This window comes from Falco biarmicus, chromosome 3, assembly GCF_023638135.1.
Source record: "Falco biarmicus isolate bFalBia1 chromosome 3, bFalBia1.pri, whole genome shotgun sequence".
NCBI classification, from domain to species: Eukaryota; Metazoa; Chordata; class Aves; order Falconiformes; family Falconidae; genus Falco; species Falco biarmicus.
The window spans coordinates 34,635,781-34,650,768 of NC_079290.1; the positions used below are offsets into that span (position 1 = coordinate 34,635,781).

Below are 14,988 nucleotides of genomic sequence, written 5' to 3' on the forward strand. Positions count from 1 at the left end.
CAATCACTCCTAGTCATGTCTTGTAGCTTTCTACTGGAACAGAATTAACAAATTCAGTCTCCTAGTGCCCTTGTGCATGTGTGAAAATTTGTGCCAAAATTGCTTGTATACAAATGATTGGAAAAATGTAATATTTGAAAGAAAACAAGATTATAATATTTTTAAAATACAGAGTGGTTTGAACTCTGTGAAATTTTAAGTTTTCAAATTTAATGAAATATATTTTTGACCAGAGAGCAATACTTTTGTCTATTTAGTTGCACATACCATACAATCTTTATGAGATTTATTTGAGCACTTTTTATCTTCATTTATCTTTTATTTTTTAATCTTTATTTAAAGTTGTAACAATAAATAACTAAAAAGAAATAAAATAGCAGCTCTGGTTACCATGCATGCAAAGTCAAAGCAGATTGCTTCTGTGTAGTAAATGAGCACTCATACATTATTTAAAAGAAATTAATAACTTTTACTTACATAAAAATTCAGTAGCTTAACTTTTGGGGAGACCATACTTCTTTGATGGCTGAAGCATGGTGTTGTTGAAAGTTAAGCAGAAAAATATGTCTAGTGAAAATGTCAGTCTGAGGGATTGAGGGATATTTGTTTGAACCTCCCCACCATTCAGTGCTGCTAGGAAGAAAACACCTAAGCAAGCAACATCTTTCTTATCTGAAATCTAAGTGACCTGGATGTTGGCTTAAGAAAATTTTCCTTAAGTTGTGTGCTGTCCCAAAACACATGTGCCGCATGGATGGTAAAACAGTTGTGCTTTCTAGAGGCATCATTTGTACTTTCTGGTGGCTCAGACAGTCACTGTACATCTTGTTCCTGTGCTTCCTCTGACTGAAACACTCCAAATGCTTTATTTTACGGAAGAATCTGTATTACCAATGTAGTAAAGAAGTAGTGATACTCAATCTAGGCAGTTAATAGTTTTGAGAATCACAAGACACAGCGAAAGATGGGGATTGAATAAAAGGAGAAAAGAATGAAATGATAAAATTAACAGGTTTTGCTTTGTGCATAGCTGTCTTCACTTTCTACCAAAGCTGTTATTTCCATGTCTCTGCAGACTGAGGTGACATACACCGTGAATCTTGTATGTCATCCTGACTAGACTTTGGAGGAGGCCCCGCACTGACTCATGCCTAGGAAGTTTTATGAGAGACTAGATCTATTTTTATTTCCTAAAGATAAAATGTAGAGAAACTAATGCGTCTGTGAGAGCCAGAGAAGTCATATAGTAAGCATGAAACATGACACAGTTATTAGTTTGGATTTTTGGGTTTTTTTACCAAAATGTATATCTTTGACAGTGTGCATACCTAGCATATAAATTTCACAGTTACAGGAAACTTAAATGTAGAAGTCAATGCAAACTTCAAGCCTAAATGGCTCTGTGCAATTTAAAAATTCAAGTGCCAGCTGAAACCTTCCTAAGGATAACAGCATGAACAGAGCACCTGGAAGTTTCCTCGAGAGAGTGCATTAGCTATTTTGAAAGAAAATAAAATGTTCTTTCCTTGACAGCACCAGCCTCTATTTGTCCCATGTCTTGCAGCAAGCAGCACTATGGAGGTCTGTATCTCAGGCTGTGGTACACCTACCAAAATGGACCGTGTGCAGCCAAACCCAATGAAATACTCTGAAGGAGGGTGTTGTTAACCCTGTTGTGCTGCAGAGCAACATGGAGATAAAGTGTACACTCAGTGTTGGACTTGAGTGTGAACACCTGATAACTGCTTCATGCTCTGAAAAAAAGTGGTGACTCTTTCTGTCCCCACTTTTACCGCTAGAGGAATCAAAGCTCTTGGCAGTCAATGAAGAGCAGAGAGTGCACTATGGCCATGAGGACCATGGTCTCACACTGCACAATTTCATTACTGGACAAGTGGATAAGACCAGGATGTCATCTCTGACTTATTCAGCTGTACCATGATTATGAGTTATGCCAAGAATCTTTCTGCCTTTTATTTTAGGAAATAGAAAGCATAGAAGAATTTATAAAATCATGATGCAGCCTGAGAAAAGCTTTGACAGGACCTGCTGTGCAAACGAGCTTGAATTGAATAGTGGACCACAGGCCACTGGCTTCTTTCTAGATTTCCAAGAATACAAAATCTCAGACTATAGTCATGCCTTTCTTATACATAGAAATTTTTTCTCTGTGAGTGAATTGCACCTATTCCAGACCTTATGCTCAGGCAGTGTGGGCAGTGTTGGGTAGAAATTCTGCCCGGAAGAAAAGGTTGGGGTATTTTCTTAGCTTAACCTAAAGGTTTTGGATCTGGTTTGAGACTTGGAACAAGAGTTGGGGAGATTAACTTGAGGACAAATTCAGGCAACAGTGCTAACACTCTTAACAATGCTACATTAATAGAGATGGGTAACATTTATAGCTCTACCCTTGACATCCTATGCATCTAGTTCTTTTCAGGTTATGAAGGAGACATGTATCACATGATGGTTCATACTCTTCTAGAAATACATTCAGCTGACAGTTTACAGTTAGCAGCAGAACAGAAGAATGATTTGACAGATTAAGAGACAATATATAATCTAAACATTCTTTTTAAGAAGGACAAACAATGTGATTAGGTGGAAAGAGTATTATGTGGCATTTGAGTTCGTAATGAAAACCAGCGAGATGTTATTAGCACTTTGATGCAAAGTTATCAAAGAGAGAGATGAAAATTAAGAACGAAAGATTAGAGTCACATGTCTTGTTTATACTAAAATCCCTCACATTTTTTCCATAAACAAGTGGTGTACAAGCAGCAAGCTTATAAAGCAAATATAGAAACAAATTAATTTTAATAAAGAAAGTACATTAATTGGGTTGTTTGAAAAGGTAGCTCAATTAGTGATATAAAAATGTCATATGCATATGCATGCAACTTTATTTGCACAGGTGAAGAGTGAATTGCCTATAATGAAATTAATATTATGGGTGGGAAAATAAATTATGAAATATAGAATGAAGCAAAAGCTGATAGAGGATTGAGTGGAAATTATTTTCTGTATCTTTTATCTGAATTCAAAGCAGTATCTTTTTTTCAATGGTAGAACCAGCTGTAGTTTGTAACATGTCACCTCAAGCCATAAGAATGGTGGCCTAGGTGGTATTTGGCTTAAAATTGTTTTTCAGCATTTGTTTGTCCCACAGCAAATTGTGAGTTAATTCTTTTATCCTCTGAATTCAGTACAAAGGCTAACCTAGAGCAATGTCCTATTTCTCATGCTTTTGTTCTGTCTTTCATTCTGTTCTTAGTCTAACAACAAAGTTGTTGTGTTGTTGGGGTTTTTTTTAATAAAAAAGCACTTTTATTTGACAGTTCTTATCTAGAGATAAATACAGTCCAAGGAAACAGTTGTCTCTTCAACTTCTGTTGAGATCAAAGTAAAGGTTACTGTATAACCCCTTTTAGTTCGTTTGGGTTAAAAGCCAGTAGCAGGCAGCTGTCTTTCCCTTTGGTGTTTGCTACAGGAGGATGGAAGGAGACATCATAAGTCAAGAGTTGCCAGCAGTGTAGGACTGTAGCAGAATGTAACATGTACTGCATGGCTCACACATGCTCTGATCAAACAACAGTTGTACACACTGCTTCAAGGAAAGTAAACTCCAGGACTGTATTGTTCAGCAGCTAAAGGTATCTTTTCCCTTCACAATACAGCTAGTGTATTGATTTTTTTTCATGCCATTCACACAAGGAATAGTAACAGCATGAAAGATACCATGCTAGAGCATGTTACTTGCCTGTTTGAGTTTATGTGTGTTCTCTGCTAGCGGCCAGAACCAGAAACTTTGGAGGAAATTCTGCAGAGAATTCTTCTGAGGAGGAATAAACAGTTTTGTCTACCTTTAACAAACATGGTTTTATAACTGATTGATGAAGATTTTTTAAGTTTTCTTTTTTATAAACCAACTGTGTTTATTTTTTCTAATTTAACAGATTATCTTTTCTAATTTAATACAGTGGTTTCATTAGCTATAAAAATGTCTAATGCTTTAGAATTTGATGGCTTTCATGTCTTTTTCCATTTGTTTTAATCTAGTTATCATAGGCAGACATGAAATGTAACACCCCCTCATTAAAATAAATGTAATGTTGTGACATAAACTGACAGAAGCAAGTAAGTCCCAAGATAGTGTTCTTCTCAGCCTTCTCTCTTTCATACTGCCAAGATATGATATAAGATTAGATTCCTCACTCACAGTGTATAGAAGCAGCAGGGTTAACACAAAGAGAAGTCAGAAGAGTTTTTATATTTTTATTTATATTTTTCAACCTGGAACTCCATGAATACTCCTAACACATTGTTTCAGGATACCTAGAGGGCTATAAATTATTGTGATTAGGGTGACAGAATGGGTTCTTTAATGTTGCCTGGAGAAAGGCCCCTGTTAGAGGTAGCATTTTAAAATGGTGGCAGAGTAACCAAACAACAAAAAGACACCAAAATCAGAAAGAAATCAGAAAAAAAGTTATTTATGCCTTTTTAATCTCTTGTTATGTTTTGTGTTGTTAATATCATTACCTAGCACTTTGTTATACTTAAAATGTACTTTTTTAATAGTCATGGCAAACTCTGAAAACCAGTATTTTGTTTTTTTCTGATGGTATCACACAGAAGACCATTTTATTGTGCCTCCCATTGTAAGAGAAATGCATAGCTGTATAGCAGAAATAAATTATTACTATTTGACAAAAAGCATCATTTCTAGATACCAAGCATATAGACAAATATCGTGTCCCAAAAGAATTCTCAATCTCAAACATGTCACTGAACGTAAAAAGTACATTTGTGTACAGCCTGTGCTGTGATATTTACCTATGACATGTCCCTGGTAAATTGAGTTGGAATATATTTTCCAAAGGAGGGTAGTATTTCAGTTTTGTTTGATGTGTAAACATACTGACATAAAACATATCCACTTCAATTTTAAGCAAGGTTCATGTCCTAGTGTCTCACTGCGTTTGCAGGAAACAAGTTGTACAGAAATTCAGAGCTTCAGAATATGGTGTATGTGTGGAGTTTGGGGGCAGACAGGCATGTTACAAATGCTGGTGATTAGGAAAGTGTAAAGGACAGTTTTAAACATCCTGGGTTCTAAAATCAAGCTGTATCTGCATTGGATGTTAGAGGATTCTGTTAAGTATCAAACAGAAAAGGAAAACCTAGGTGGTTGAGTGACTAATTGATGCTAGGCCTTTGTAATTTATTTTTGTCACAGGAAAATGACAGTAAGTCACTGTATAGGCAAGGTCCCTGGGAGGATTTGGGAAGGGATACCCAGCAAAACTGTGGTTCCAGCTACAAACAACTTACTTCAACTTTGCAGATCTTCGTCACAAGTTATAAAGCTAATTATAACCTTGACAAAATACAGGAAATTAAATCAAGACTTTGGATTGGCTGCCAGAGCAGGCAATTAAATCCCTAAAAATGCTTGTGGCAGCAGCTTTTCTCAAACTCATCTTCCCAGCAGACATTGCCAAAGAGTGATGGGTTTTCATGTTAATTTTAGACAAGCAGGTTATAATACACATAATGACACTCCAAACACAAATAATTCAACATTTAGACTGTTTGTTTCCAGGGATGGGGCACCTAATGACCTCTCTGTTCTGCTTTAGCAAGTTCCCCTTAGTCTGAATAACATCATGTCTGACCTCTTGTCCTTTTTTTCTGAAATGTTCAATATTTCCTGGATTTGTATTGAGAGTTTGGGTAGTTTGAGTTGCCCTGCCTGTTACCTGAAGCTCAATACAGAAATATAAGCTAAGAAAGGCAAAGCCTCACACAATGTAAAATGTTGAAATTCTTCATTCAATTCCAGTTTAGGAAAGGTGAGCTTTAGAGGACCAAAGCTTAGACCTGGGTTTAACATTCTACTTCTCAAAGCTTAAAATTCAAGTATGTGTACCTCTCCTTCCTCATTGCCAGCAGGGCACCCCATGGGAGCTATTCTATCCTATGCTATCCCAAGTTAGCAGGGTCTGTGTGAGGTGGTGTGTGCTGTTGCAGTTTCAGCTAAACATGGAAGATTAATGGGGTTTGTGAGGAGACTTCATAAGCGAAAGTATGGCTTTATCATTTTGACTGTGTCTGAGAAGAGAGTAGGGGGTGGTTGTTCTGGCAGCCTGTCCCCATTCATCACTAGTACTATGGCTTTGTTATGACACTTCAGTATGATTGTGCAAGATGGTATCCTACATTTTAGTGCAAGAGGTGGCTGGCTGTGCTACTCCCTCCTCTCATGGCCTTGGCAGATGCCTGTTCTTACCAGAAGGATCAGTCCTGAGTGAACGGAGGCTCCTGCTGGCAGCTCTGGGGAAGATGGTGTAGCTGGAGAGAAGGAAAAGCTGAGAAAATCTGTTTGCACTTACCCTACTGACCATCTCAAATCTGGTCTCCCTGGGGCAGCAGCCTAACCCCATCCAGGGGCACCAGGGGCACTGCAGTGAGCTGCAACATTCACTGTGCCATAGCTGTTCATCAGATCTAAGCACTATCTCTAATCACAAACTCAGTTCCAGAGCTCTGTGTTTATGATATTAAAAAAAACCAGAATAGTTGTTCAATACCACAGAGCAAACACAAGGTAGTAGCAGCACCATATCTTGCTGGGATGACCCCTTTTTCTGGAGCAGGAAGCCACAAGGCGGCATTGAAGCATCACTTTCCCAGGAGGAGCAGCCAAGGTGCAGATAAATGGGCCCAAAACCCTCCAACCTTTTTCCCACTCCATCATGGGCAAGTTTTGCATGTCAGCTGGAAGCTGTATGCTCTGATAGTATTACAGTTCTTCACTGGAAACATAAATGAGCCAAACCCCGAAATGCTGAGTGTTTGAAGTGGCTTGGCTTTTAGTGTTGGGGTTTGAGTTGTTTTTTTTTTTAACATTTGCAAATCTGTGTGCTTGTTTCTGCTTGATGGAACCCTAGGCAGCCCCAAGGAAAGTTGCTTTAATATCCTTCCAACTAGATTGCAGCCAGAAACTCCAGGTTGTGCTTTGAGTGCCTTGTGCCTATGCATTCCCAACCTAAATCCCACATCAGGCATGTTCAGATAAGTTTGGAAAGGCTTTGCAGTGACTCATCAACCCTTTCTGTGCTTAGCAGGATAGAAATTCAGATCCTTCAGAGGTTTTCTCTTTACAAGGTTTATGTAAAGCTTTACCTCAGAGCTGAAAAGATTTAGGAAAAAAGTTGAGAACAGCAAATCCCTCTGTGCTGCGTTCATTGATAGAACATTGTTTTCCTCCTACTGACTGAAGCTTGATTCAAACCTGATTATTGAATTAAATGTACATTTTGTATTCATCAAACAGGTTCTGATAATGGATGCCTTCATGTTAAATTTCCTAATCTTAAACAAACTAGGACAAATTCTCCACGGTGAAAACTGAAGCCTTTACTTGAAAACAGAGATCAAATACTTCAGACGGAAGATTTCAAGTGAGAAAACAATGAAGACATACTTGGTAAGAAGTAAGAACAGTCCTTCTGGACTAAACTGACCACAAGCTTTTAAAATTTAAGTTTAAATGATGGAGATCAACTTAAATTAATTCCTTGAATTGTTTAACACATCATATAAAATAATAATCAAATAAATTAATTCCAGAAGCTGGAGAAAGAAAGAAATGAAATGAAAAATTTGAAAGAATATATTTTTCACATTTGAGCTGAACTTGAATGTTGCAAACCTATCCCAAGGCCAAAGAACTGATAGAGCCCAAAGACATTTTTGGAAATCGTTGAACAATGGAACATGAGAAGTGCCCACATTTTGAAGCCTGAGCAGCCGTGCATGTAACCTCTGCAGGACCAGTGCTTCCAGACGCCTCAACAGGATGCATCTCCCAGTAAACTCCACAACAGTAACAAATCTTTGTGATTGTCATTCTTAAATTCTGAAGCATAGGGATTATCCTGAGCAACTTTCTTTGGCATCAGTTAATGCTTGTGAGCAGCTTCTCTTTCTCTCTTTCCAGTTTTTCCTTTATTCTTTTTTTCCTTCTTTCTTTCTTATTTTCTTTCTGGCAAGTCTATATGAGGTGATAAGCAGCCTTCACTGCTTTAAGAGTGGAGAGAATGACAGGCAGAGAAGCACTGCCTTTATGTAAAGTTGCCTTTCATCCCAGCTGGGTTTTAGCTTGCAAAGCTGTATTTTTGAAAGGAAAGGTTGTCTGCCAGCTGACACTGATATTTTTATATATAGTGCATGCTAGAAAATAGGTCTTTCCACATTCCCTCCATTTTTCAAAACAGCTGTTAAGTCTGTCAGTTCTGGAATAAGGGATTAAAGAGAAATTGTGTGGGCCGATAGGGGCTATGGAATGTGTTGATTAACATTCCTGGTGAGTTCTGTCCATGAAGCAGGGACAACAGTATGGTCTAACCTTGACACTTCAGTCTCTAGCCATTTCAGCCTTAAGTATGGGTTCTGAGATTTAATCATTGCTGCTGATTATAGCTTTGTAATATAGTTATCAGCCCACAATAAGTGGAATAAACAGGCCACGTTCCCTTTCATGAGTTACCACACAGCCATCAGAAGAGAGCAACTTTCTGTGGCCAATGAGCTGAAAAAGATCAAAGCAAAGTCCTAGAAGCAAAGGCAGATAAGCCCTGTGATCCTCTCTCAAACCCAGTCCCTTTGTGTGGGTTTGAGATTCCTACAATTGACTTCCTCAGCAGGTCCACGGGGCCATTCTCCCGAGTAAAGACTGACCTCCACAGCCAACACGCAGGTGCTGTGCTTGAAAGGACCAATTTAGGTCAGTTGAGAAAAAAAACCCAACAAACTTTTACATGTGTACCTATTTTTGAGTCTAGCCATGATCTTCAAATAGCTGTGAAAGGCAGAGAAAGAAAAGCAGAGATCATGAAAAAGGAGATTGTAAGTCTGCAGTTCTTTGGAAGTGCATCTGGCTTGCTCTGAGGGAAGGAGTGATGTGCTGGCTACAGATAGATTTGGGTTGTTTGCGGCAGAGGTTCTTAGCCTCTTTCATACCTGGAGACCTTTCTCCTGCCTAGCCAGGCTATATAACAATGTGAGCAGGAAGGTGTGATTATGGCCAAGCTCCTTGTAATCTGGAGAGCAGTGATTTTCAGTTTTAATTTGTTTTCCTTATTATTCAGAATATTTTGTTTGTTGAATGGTTTGTACAGAATTGGGGGTGTGAATGACTCCTTACAAGCTCATATAGAAAATCCTTCTTTGTCACAAATAATTTGCCTTGCAAGGAGCCAAATTATGGGGAAAAGACATGTAGGAGAGTTGTCAGTTTGCTGCTTGTAGGATTGTCATGGGGTCTTGTCTGACATCTTTCATTAGTTCTCCCATGTCTGTAAGCTCACACTCCTGACAAGAAAGGAAGTAAACTGCAGGTAAGGAAGAAGTCACATTTAGCTCGGAGGTTCTTGGTGATTCCTGTCAGGAATTGTTCATTGCTGCAGCTGCTGCAGTACTGGCAACAGTATATAATGTCAATTTTAGTTTATTGAAGAGGGATTGTAGTCCTAAATCATGCAAGAACAGGTTGTAAGAACAATAGAGGTGGCAGATGCCAAGCAGTGCTCTCCCATGAAAAGTATTTGAACATGCAGAAGAAAGGGCTGAGGTCTACAGAAAGCCAAGGGTAGACAGTGAGGCCAAATATGTCTCCTGAGAGCTCAGAGGATGGATAAGAAATGTGCCAAGGAGCTGAAACACCTGGGAGCAGGAAAGATGAAAGAAAGTAGTTGTCATCTGTGTGTCACTTGCTGCCACACAAAACCCCAGAGCTGCTTCTGGGGAGGGACTGAGCAGGAGAGAATGCACTGAGATGGGGAAACACAGAATGTAATTCAATGTTGGCTCATTGATTTGGGCTGGATGTTAAGGAGGTTGCCTACACCACAACCAAATGGACCCTCCCAAGGAAGGCACTGCGGAGTCCAAGGGGCTCAATGAGAGAGCAAGCTGCAGCAGCCGTAGTTACCAGTGCAGGAGTGGATGGAAGGACAGTAGATGTTTTCATTACAAAGGCACCACTTTACCTGTTAATGGCATATTCTTTGTTTCTTAGATTTTTCTGTCATCCCATTAAAATCATGTGTTGCATGCATTCTTAGTTGGGGACTGGCTTTTTCTGTGGGATTATTTTAAAACGAAAATGCTAAGCATTACAAACTAATGTAAATGACAACAAAGCCTAGATTCCAGCATTCACATGTTACTGCCTACTTTAGGCGGTGAAATACTTCATATTTCATTTAACTACTAAAAATTGCTGTTAAAACAAGAATCTGGGGGCTTATAGTAAGGTAAGAATCTGTATCAGAAATATGTCAATTCAAATAGCTATGAAAATTGGGCTTGATTAAAATCCATTCTGAATGCTTTGTGGTTTTTTGCTTCTATTGGGGAATTGATTTCTTTATTACATTGTCATCTTTTTGCACTTTTACTGCAGTACTTACATTAAGTGCCTTGCCTCTGTTATTTCTGGAAAGTTTCAGTCAATGACATGGAAATTATAGATTACTACATGCCTTTAAATGTTATTCCCCCCCCCCCAAAAAAAAAAAAAAGGGGGGAAAAAATATCTACAGGAAAATATTCCAGTTTTGTCAAGCTAAATCACATTTTCTGTATTATGGTGTCACACATACAACATATGTCACTTGTTTTGGAGTGAAATGCAGCTATGCAGAACCTTTGCACTGCAGTTAACTGTCTTTAGCAGGAAGCAGTAGATGGCAAGGTCTGTCTTAGGCAAATGCAGAAAAATGAAGAAGCCTCACAAGTATAAGACTGCAAAGGAAGGCTTGACATAATCTTCACAGGAGGACCAGCTGTTCATAAAATCCTCTTCCCTTAGGTGGCTTATGAAAGTCTGCTTACCTACAGATTGATCAGTGGTCTCATAATTTAACAGATGATCAGTAATGGAATTTGTAGCAATAACTGAAGACTGATTACTCCTGTGCCAGCTGAGAAGCCTTAGGGCATTTGAGACATCACTATCAGTAATTGTGTCCCACAAGTCTTTCAGAAGACACATGCCCTTCTGGAACAACAGCTGAAGACCAGGTGAGAAACCCTAGGGATCTTTAATGATAAAGGGTTATCTTTGGGCAACTGAATTGTGCCTAGTGGTATTGCTATGGACAATATTGTGTATTTTTACTGCAGGAAGGTGATATATATGCAAAGATATTCCTGTGTGTGTGAAGAAGATGGCACAGCCCTAACTGTTGCTTTCATCTGTTCGGAATTCTAAACAGAGGTTGAAATCTGAGGATGACTCTAAAAGCCACATTGCAAGTAGAGAAGTTCATTTTATTTGGCTTAAGGGGAGGAGAAAAATCCCAAATTTACAATGCAGCACATGCTGTTGTCTCTGTGCCTAGGTTTTTCTCTTTGGACACAGTAGATCCCAATGTCCGTTAGATCAGCTTTTTAATACTTGATCACACTGAGTTCAAGCAGAATCAAATGAATGGCTCTACAGGCCCATGGGTGCTGCTTCCTCTGGAATGACATTTGCTAGCATAGCAGTTCTCCAGTGCACCCTGAGTAAGACAGAGAACAGGTGCTGTGTGATCTGGATTTGTTTAGCTCTAGTAAAAGCATTCATATAAAAAAGCAAACATGCTGAAAATCCATACTCTGGTTTACTTACCAGTTAGTTTGTTCAAAGGCTGTATTGGGAAGCGCCTGTTGGTTGAGAACCTCCCAGACATAAAACATTCTGTGTACTCTAGGAGTGATGACAGCCAGTCCTGGTACTGCTATTACATATGTAAGACTTCTGCTAATACAGGTACTCCCAAAGTGTTCATATATATATATATATGTTCACCAAAGTACTTAACATTGCAAGATATCTAACTGAACACATATGGAAAAGACAAAATAGAAACTATTAAGCCCAGATGAAATACCAGCAGGAGCTGTTTTGGCAATCTGTTCCCCCTTTATCGGAGAAGCAGAAGGCAAGTTTGGTAAGTTTGGCCAGCCAACATTGAGGCAGCTGCTGTCCTCTTTGGGATGTGAGGCCACCAGAGCAAGGTCATGCCTTTTCCAGCTGTTTGGTTGTTTGTTTGTTGTTTGTTTGTTGTTTTTTGTGTTTTGGTTTTGTTGTTTTTTTTTTTTTAATAAACAGTGTTCCTGTTTTTCTGAGCCTTTGAATGGCTCATATAAGGTCTCATGGCTCATATAAGGTCTCATAGGTTCTTCAGGCAAAAAATGGGGTCTTATTCTTCATTATCACCAGGTTAAACCTATCTGAGATTGTCTGAAGTGAGCTGGGACACACACACATTGTCCTTCAGCCAGCTGAACACTGGAACAATGGCCTCCATCAAAGTGAGGGAAATAAATAACCTGGGGTAAGCAGGGTTTGTCTGCAGTCTGCACACCTAGCTACAAAACAATAGTCTATCTTTAGCCTGAATCTGTCATTAGCTGTTCAGAGAGGCAGAGACTTTCAGCATGTAGCAAACACATCCACCCTGGTCTGCAGAAAATCCACCACTTCCTTAAGTAGCTGACAGCTTTCTACCAAGAGATCTATACAAGGACAAAAAATATTCAAGTTTAAATGTACTTGTGTGCTTGACTGTATCATCATTCTCAGTCCATAGAACATGACTATATTTTATGAAATACATAAAAACATTTCAATACTCAGAGTTTCATTACTAGTAATATCTGTTATTGAATAGATTAAATTATCCAGTTTTTGATCACTTGATTAGCAAGTGGTCATTTAGATGAAAAAAAGAGTATAAGAATTGCTAAAGGAAACAGTTTTGACAACTAGTTTTGAATTATAACAGTTGTCTCAAAAATTTGGGTTTTGATTGTTATAATGGATGGCACATAATAGTAATTTTGCGATGCATTGCTAACAAAAGACAGTAGTTAGCCATGCAAGCAGTCACTGGACATGGCCATCAACAAGAGGCAGAAGAATAAGTTTTGTTAATAAGCTTTAGATTTTCATTTGTAGGTTAGGATGATGTAACTTACCAACCATGCCTTCTGCCCATACTTTTTTCCATGCATTTGGGAACCAATTCCCAAGGTAACCACTGCTTAGATTTCACTTGATCTTAGTTTCCAGAGACTTTATGGACTTTTCACTTACATTCTGTATGCAGGAAACAGAATTACATCACATTTAAAATAAGCGCAGGAATTTTTGGTTTATCACTAATTAAATATTTGCTATCAGATATCCAAGTAAATAAGGTAGGTAAGGTTTTCCTATTTCAAAACATGTCTTTGTACTTAGGAGGAGCTCAAATGGGCAATCAGGAAATACACAATGTTAAGTAAAAATGCATTTTTGTCCACAGAAAAGGAACACATATTTATTGCACCAATACAAATTAAATATAACGATTTCTATAGTCAGGGGAAAATGTGTCCACTTTACTAGGTAAAGCAATTGCTGATCTTCTGGATACTTTGCAATCTGACTCTAGCTAGTTTGTGGATGACTGTTGTTTCAATTCTTTAATCCTATACACAAGTGAAGATAAAAAGAAATATGCTTTGAGATCATTAATGTATCAGAACTAGATATTACAGCCATGGTAAAATTTAAGAAACTTATACCCTATTATAAAAAAAAAAAAATCTAAAAGGAAAGACTATGGCCTGTCTTGAGGTCTCAGGGCTCAAGTGTTTTTTGGTGACACTGCTTGTTCGGATGCCAGCACTGCTCATCAGGAATTATGGTGCTCAGTGGTAGAACTGATAATCTGAGTAATGCATCTGAAGGAAGGCCAGATGGCCAAACGCTGCCCTTTATTTCTTTCTGAAAGGTTATGTGGCCCAAAAATAGATTGGTAGCAGTGGCAGATGTGCAAGTCCTTCCTTAGCTAAACTATCCCAGCCATAATTATTTTCCCAGTCTTTTTTTTGTTGTTGTTGTTCTTTGGCCTTTGTCTGCATTTCTGTGGAAGTAAGGTGTGATGTGTGATGAAATGATCTATGATCATGGTATTCAAGATCCAATCAGACACAAAAAGGATCAGCAATATCTTAAACTGGAGTAAGTCTTGAGACCTCACCAGGTTAATGGATGTAAACTGTATATTAATTCTTGGGGTATTTATTCAAACCAAACATAGCAATATCAGTTTTGACATTAATTAAGAATATCATATAAACCCTAGTTATCTGGAATATTTTTATCACATTATGCCCTTTGGCTTCAACACTTTTAATGTAATTATCTTTATAATACTCCTGTGAGATAAGGAAGTACTGTCAGACAGCAATATCCAAGCTTTTAGAAAAGGATTGGTGGAGATCAGGGTATTGAAATTATATTTCATTAGACTCAGACTGGCATTCTAACTATGGAGGCCCTCCTTCTTTTCCATTCTTTCATCTTGTTCATTGAAGAAAATACTGATAATAATACAGACTGATTCCAGTGTATGGGAAGCTCTTTTTTGTTTAACATTAGGCTTTAGGTAACCATTTAAAAATGCATGTTTAAAAATGTGCGTGCCCTAACGAGAAAGGAAAACCACCCTTTTTTTGTGACACTAAGGAAGAAATTGTAAAATGTAGACCTAAATAAGCTCCTAGAGTTAAAGTCTGTGTTCAAGGTCAGAATGGATGAGGCTCTGAGCAACCTAATCTAGTCGAAGGTGTCCCTACCCATGGCAGGGGGTTGGAATTAGATGGTCTTTAAAGTTCCCTTCCAACCCAAAACATTCTATGATTCTGCGATTCAAGCATAAAGTAATACCTCATGGCTGGTAGTCATGTTTGGTCTTTGCTGTTAGGAGGAAACTAATACTGTAGTCTGTGGCACAAATGCTTTTTTGTATTCACAGGGTGTAGACCCAGAGCAGTTACATCGCTTTCCACAGAGGAGTACACATAGCAGTGCAATTTGGGGCAATCAGTTATTAGGATTTGGAGTCACCCTTTAAACACTGCTTACTGATTAATATATCTATT

General features: G+C 38.4%; 1 long non-coding RNA gene across 4 annotated transcripts in view; it reads left to right on the forward strand.

The window, feature by feature from the left end:
• LOC130145467 (uncharacterized) overlaps positions 1–10,395 on the forward strand; it is a 94,951-nt gene extending 84,556 nt beyond the window's left edge. For all 4 annotated transcript variants that reach the window (XR_008820563.1, XR_008820564.1, XR_008820566.1 and 1 more), the window contains one exon: positions 7,340–10,395. This is a non-coding gene — a long non-coding RNA (uncharacterized LOC130145467). The remainder of the gene's footprint in view (positions 1–7,339) is intronic.
• The last annotated feature ends 4,593 nt before the right edge of the window (positions 10,396–14,988 follow it).